We start from the raw sequence: 7,190 nt of genomic DNA, 5'->3' as shown, positions 1-7,190 counted from the left end.
GGGCCTTTTCTGCAGTGGCTCCTCATTTGTGGAATATTCTCCCTGGGAAGGTTCGGCTGGTGCATTCATTGTACACCTTTAGGCGCTAAGCGAAAATGTTCCTCTTTGGCTGATTGGCATCTGATGCCCTTTTAAATGTGTTGTTGAACGGGTGGGGTTATTGGTTTGCTGCTGTTGTTATTTTTAGTATTTATCTTGTGGTTTTTATATTGTGATTTTCTGTTGTGAACACCCTGAGATGGAGGGTGGTATACAGTCATACCTCGGGTTGAAGTAGCTTCGGGTTGAGCGTTTTCAGGTTGTGCTCCGTGGCAACCCGGAAGTAATGCAACACGTTACTTCTGGGTTCTGCCGCTCGCGCATGTGCAGACACTCGAAATGATGTCATGTGTATGCGCAGAAGCAGCGAATCGCGATGCGCAGATGCGGGTTGCATTCGCTTCAGGATGCGAATGGGGCTCCGGAACGGATCCCGTTCGCATCCAAAGGTACCACTGTACTAAATAAATTAATGGGACAAAATCTGAAGTCTCCTTTCTCCTCCCCCCCAACTGCTACCTAAAACTGCTCCCCACTGCACCTACTTTCCATGCTGCCAACAAGGCTCATTCTAGGCCAAACGAGCCCATAGGTTCATGAGCAAAGATCCTGTGGGTGAGAGCTCACAGTATCCAAAAGGATGCTGATATGGAACACAACCCTACAGAGCATTCCAAAGGCCTTGCTGGTGTTAGGATTCTTGCTCTGTGTTTGCGGTTATGGGATTGTTGTCTGTCACATGACGGTGTATGTTTTCATTCCACAGTGTGAGAAGTGATGGAGACAGGATGTTTATGTTACCGTGTTCTGTGAAGTGGGACTATTGTCCTGTTAACAGAGAAATCTGAGGGCTCCCTTGGACAAAAAACAAGGACACCAGCCAGGAATACCAGAGCAAAACAGCAGCCAGTAGGCTTGGTCTTTATTGAAGACTGACGCGACAGGACTCCCACCTGCCACAAGGTGGAACAAGATGGAAGCCCCGAACAAAAGAGCCCCCAAACTTTTATTAGCTGCTAATCCCCATGTTACACACACCCCCACCACCGCAAACTACATCACGGTTACATCATGAAAGGGGAGGTCTGGTGGCAGTAATCTGAGCATCCTGGACCCTGCCCCATGGTTCCCCTTGCCCTCCACCCAACAAGTGTAACAAAAAAAGATATTTACATTTCCCTGTTTCCCAGCCAAGTTAATCACACCCTTTTGTCTTCATCTGGGTTTCTTATTTCTGGAATGGCTACCTGCCTGGCACTCAGGTATCAGGATGCCAGGGATTATCACTCAGGCAGAGGGGCTGCTGAGTAGCTGAGCTCACATGTCTATATGAATTTCTGAAGTTATCCCTGTGAGCCAGTACATAGGAACATTTATCAGTGAATTCTTACATTTGGTATCGTGCAGCAAAGGCCCTTTGAATAGATAGGAAGAAACTGTGATGAAGTGTTTTGTGGGGACAAATCACAAAAGTCACAAAAGTGATTGTGCTGATTTTGGTAGTGGGTTGCATGTGCATGATATCTGCTGGAGGGGCAAACCCCCCCCCCAACCTGTACATAAATTCCTACAACAGTCCTTTGTTCTTTTTCTTTGCTGTCTGATGAGAAAGGGGAAGGAGCTAAGTCAGAATGCTCCGAGTGTATTATGTGTAAATGAAGTAGCTTAGTGCTTACAACCCCAGTCTAGCTCTGACTGCTGGCCCCGATCCCTGGACCCATAACCATGTTAGGATGGTCGCATGTAGGACCCTGGCAGAGACACATGCCCGACTGGCATGTTCTCTCCCTCCTGGTCGGTCATTTGGGAGCTTCAAAAGCTTTCTCCAGCCCGAACATCACAGTGACTGATACCAAGAGGCACTTAGGATCCTTGCAGAGTATTTGCAGTTTGCATAACAGACTCAATCCTACACAATATCTGCACAGTGAGAGGAATAGAAACCCAACAGCTGGTGCCCACAAGAGTTAATCATGCTGCTTGGAGCCAGGGAAATGAGACACCCACATACTCTCTTTCTGACAGCAAGAGCCATTCAACAGATTATCACAAGAGGTTGTGGACTCTCCCTCCTTGGAAGTTTTTGAGCGGAGGTTGGGTGGCCATCTATCATGTATTATTTTGCTGAAATTTCTGCATTGCAGAGGGTTGAACTAGATGACTCTCTGAGTGCTATCCAACTCTACTGTTCTCGGATTCTATGATCAAGCCTGCAAGCAGAATATCACTTCTCAAGGGCAATGGTTTCCTACCCTTGCCGCATATATATCCCTACCAAAGAGGATAATGCATGTTTTTTGTGGAACCTCTTCATATTGCAGAGGATTGCGGAATTGGCTATAGGGCATGGGTAGGAAAACAAAGTCCCAGGGGCTGGATGCGGCCCAATCGCCTTCTCAATCCAGCCTGCAGACGGTCCGGGAATCAGCGTGTTTTTACATGAGTAGAATGTGTGCTTTTATTTAAAATGCATCTCTGGGTTATTTGTGGGGCATAGGAATTCGTTCATTTCCCCCCCCCCATGTAGTCTGGGCCCCCCACAAGGTCTGACGGACAGGGGACCGGCCCCCTGCTGAAAAAGTTTGCTGAGCCCTGCTCCAGGGTGCACCCATTCAGTTCCTAAGCAAAGCTGTGCACTGCAGGCAAAAAAATCACTGCTAGCGGAAGGACAGTCTTTTAAGGATACTTTCCCCCGCATTATCTTCTTGGATGAGACCATGATTCCCTGAAGCAGCCATCAAATGCTCTATCCTCTAGAGCAAAGGATTTCCCCATATATGCCCTTAAGATTGTCCACGAAGGATCTAGAACATGAGGCAGGAGGGAGGGATGATACTTCAGTCAACATATAATAGGCATTTATACGATTCAGAAACTGATTGAAAACATCCAGGGAATCCTTTTCCCCACCTTTGTTACACATTTTGTCTTAAATTTGTCCACAAATGAGGGAAAGGGTTTGGTTGGTTCCCCACAATTTATAACATATCAATAGATGATTTTAGTAGGTCCAGGGTGATGCAGGCTCTATAAAAGCTTTCCAAAAAAATGGAGAGAAATGAGTGTTCCACCATTCTCATAAGCTTTTTTTCTAGAATGTAAAATCCTATTCTAAGCTAAACAAAGGAGTCAAAAGTGCTTTGTCTGTCCATTTCCAGGAGAATCAAAACGTCTGTGATTACATCATGTCCAACAAAGCTTTGACCCTTTTTTTCACACGTTTAAGCAAGTGTCCAGGAAGTTGATGGAAGATCCAAAACTTCTCAGTACTGTATTGAATTGTATAACTATCTTTAAAAAATAATTTTAAAAAGCATTCTGAAGGATCATTAAATTTGTTGCTTAATGGTTAGATGACAATCTAGGCATGTGAAGTTTAAGGTCCCCTGTCTTTTCCACAGCACTTTTGAGCCATGCAGCTTTTAGCTTTGTTTTACCCTAGAGCTGGAATCTGGAGACACATTTCTACTTGCTCTGTGTGCGAAATCCAAAGCTATGGCACTGGAGACCCTTACTCCAAGAAACGCTATGGGGATGCAAGCTCTGTTGGAGTGTTAATGCTATGAGCTCTTCCATATTGTGCTCAGGGGTGTGGGTGGGTGTAAAATCATATATGCCAGGGGTGGCCCACTCCCAAGAGACTGTGATCTACTCACGGAGTTAAAAACTGGCAGTGATCTACCCCCTTTTTGGGGGACTCAGGTCAAAGTTGTTGAGCTTCTTTTTATGGTCTGCAGGGCTAAAATGTTTTGCTTTTTCTAGGGGAGCCAAAGTTCTTGGGCTTCTTTGGGGGGCAGCCAGTGATCTACCAGTGATATATCACAGACGTCCAGTGATCTACGGGTAGATCATGATCTACCTGTGGGATGTGCCTGATATATGCTAACGAGACCACAGTCTTTTTTGACCTTCGTTTAAAAAACAACAACCCTCAAATGCTGAAACTGGAACCCCTGGAGCCTCAAAGATGAGGGTGTGTGCAGCTATAGAAAGACACTGCAAAGCAGAAACTTTCTGTATTTCTGCATATCTAGGGAGATGGGGTGGAAACAACCATGATGGTGGTTAATACAAGCCAGATATATGTAAAGGGGTCTTAAAAAAAATAAAAATAAAAATTGAATTTTCAGATTAAAATTTTACAGTCACATATGCAACAAACAACATAAACACAAGATTCCAAAGAATCTCCTGGACTTCCCTCCTCCTCTTTGTGGGTCCTATTGTTAATCATTTCCTCCTGCATCTTTTATGATAATCCCAATCTTTTACCTCTCCATTATGTCCAAAATTCACCCTTAAACTACAAGTGTAATTCCAATCCTACTAACGATTTTAAGTGTTTACAATGGTTTTTAAGATATGTTATAAATTTCCCCCATTCATTATTCCAATTTTGGTCTTCCTGATTTCTGATTCTTCCGGTCATTTTTGCCATTTTGGCATAATCCATCAACTTGATCTGCCATTCTTCTCTGGTAGGGACTTTATCTTCTTTCCATCTCTGGGCCAATAACATCCGCACAGCTATGGTCACATACATAAATAGTGTTTTCTGCTCTGTTGGGATTTCGGCATGTAGAATTCTGAACAGGAAGGCTTCAGGGTTTTTTAAGAAAATGTTATTTTAAACATTTTTTCAACTCATTATATATCATTTCCCAAAATTCTTTTACTACCTTACATTTCCACCACATATGATAGATGGTGCCTTCTTTTTCCTTATATTTCCAGCATACATTTGACCCCGTTTTACACATTTTTGCTAATTTGCTAGAAGTTAAATACCAACAGTACATCATTTTCATATAGTTTTCTTTCAACGTGTAACATGCTGTGAATTTTAAATCCCAATTCCATAACTTAGCAGGGGGTCTTAGCAGAATCATGGTTAAGGTCTCATCTATGTCCAAAGAATATGTCAGCTGTAATCACAACAGGGCACCTGAAAAATCTGAATTGAATGTGTCAGTTCTCACAGCCAGCGTATCTTGGTGTATATATGAGAACCAACATGAACCTAGGCTGAATTCATGTGGCTGTGCCACCACAAACACAACTCATGTTTATCTTATTGTCACAAAGCTAACAGCAACCAACTGCCAGTAACTTTGGCTGCAATGTTTGTAAACGTTGGCCCTAATCTAGCTGTTTGCATGTCTCCCTGGTGAGATCATCAGTAATACCGTATTTCACCGCATAATAGTCACCACTGCATACCAGTCGCACCCTTGGGGGGGGGGCCTAAAATCGGTTCCAAAGCATTCACTGCATAATAGTCTCAGGGGTGTTCTCAATGCGCATTCTCAGTACCAGACAAAGGCGAGAGGGGAGCAGGTGGGTGGGCAAAACTGTCATGAGTGAGGCACAAGAAACTTGGATGGCACCAAAACAGTTAGTAACAAATAATAAGCATAAGTATGTTTGTTAATAAAAATTCTTTCCTCACATAACGGTCATCCCTTAGGCTTTTCGCCACATAATAGTCACACACACCCCTTTTTTAAAAAAAGAAAAAGAAAAATCAGGATTAAAAATGTGGTGATTCTGCAGTAAAATATGGTAATCAGTTCAGTGGTTGCATGGATTGTCAAGATTATCGCTGGTGATCTAACCAGAGCTATTGAATGGCCCTATGTCATAGATGCTCTCTTCCAACTCTACAGTTTTATGATTTTATTATTCTCTATATGCGACACCTTCAGTTCTAAATTGGATCTCTTTTCACACTCGGCCTGAAAGAGGCATACATAGAAACATCCTTCCATCTGTGTGGAACAGCATGAGTATTCATACTGGAGAAAGTTATACACATTAGTCATAATGTGTAATGTGAGGAGCGGCTCTTTGTTTGTCAAATTTTCTAGTTCCAGAGATCCATTTCCTTCTAGGCTGTAGAGGATTCTGGGAAATGTTCTAGTCTCTACACTCTAAGACAACTTCCCACAGCAGGGAAAGATCAATAGCGCTGAGCCTGCTGTCTTTCAGGGAAGCTTCTGAGGAGCGCTGGGATTCCCCATCACTGGGCGAGATTAAAGGGAGCTTTTAAATCAATAGTTATTTAAAGAAAACGGTCCTGCTTTGGTATGCCTGTCATGTTTGTCTTCGTGATGAAGTAGAATTACCAAAGAAGGTTTTGGCATTGCTTACAGCAATGATGCAAATTCTCACCTACTTTAATGATGTCCAGAACTTTCCTGAGGTAGTTGTGGTAACCATTTTCTTCTAACTGAATCTCCCCCTTGATTTAAAATAATTGTACCCTTATTAAGTATGACCGATCTCAAAATGGTGGCTGCCGTGGGTGCCACTTCTCTGCTGGTGTTCCTCAGAATTGCTCCCCTGCGTCCATTCATGGAGAACATCAGTTCCTGCTGCCATTACAAAGCTTGTCTGTGCCTAAGAGCAGTTGGCCTCATATGGCCCAATGTCCAAGAGGTGGCAAGGGGCAGCTTGCTTGTGCCAGTTTCGAGAGAAGTTGAGCTTGTTTGAACTTGGAGCCGTGAGTGACCCGTTGTGTGGCACAACTAGGCAAAATGCATCCCACTAGCCATTCATGGCAGACCAGCTAGGGCTCCATAAGCCTCCAGATTTTGCTGCCTGCCTGGGACTGCAAAAGCAGGGAGCTTATCAAGCACCTGGCTGGCCAAAACCCAAGCCTTTTCCAACTTATCTTATCCCTAGCTAGAGCATCCAAAACCTGGACTGAGAGTTAGGAGGAAAGAAAAAAAGCAAAAGGTGGTATCGGGAGCGCTCATAATTGAGGGCTGGAACAGCAAAAAGAGACTTCAGATGAAAGAAGGAAGGGAGCTTGTTGTATAATGTATAACTTGGACTCGGGCCCAGTACTTTTGCTCCTGTTTGCTCTTTCCCTGGGCTGCTTTCCCAGGCACGTGGTCTTCATCCTGGTCCATTGTATCAGGCACAAAGCCCCCCTTCCGCAAGGAATCAGGTCTTTTGAGGCTGTCTGCCCTCAAGTGACCAGCTACGCAAAAGGTTGCGAGTAGAAACAGGGAGAATCCCAGAGATGTCTGAGAAGGGAGGACTCCACTGCAAAAGACTCAGTGTGATGCAGAAAAAGCAGACTGTCTGGCACACAGAAAAAGGTGGGATGTAAATAAATATAATATACAAACAAGCAAACCATATTT

The sequence above is a fragment of the Podarcis pityusensis genome (assembly GCF_964106645.2).
Source record: "Podarcis pityusensis genome assembly, chromosome: 17".
Lineage (NCBI taxonomy): Eukaryota > Metazoa > Chordata > Lepidosauria > Squamata > Lacertidae > Podarcis > Podarcis pityusensis.
The sequence above is the reverse complement of the archived record's forward strand: the minus strand, read 5'-3'. Positions refer to the sequence as shown.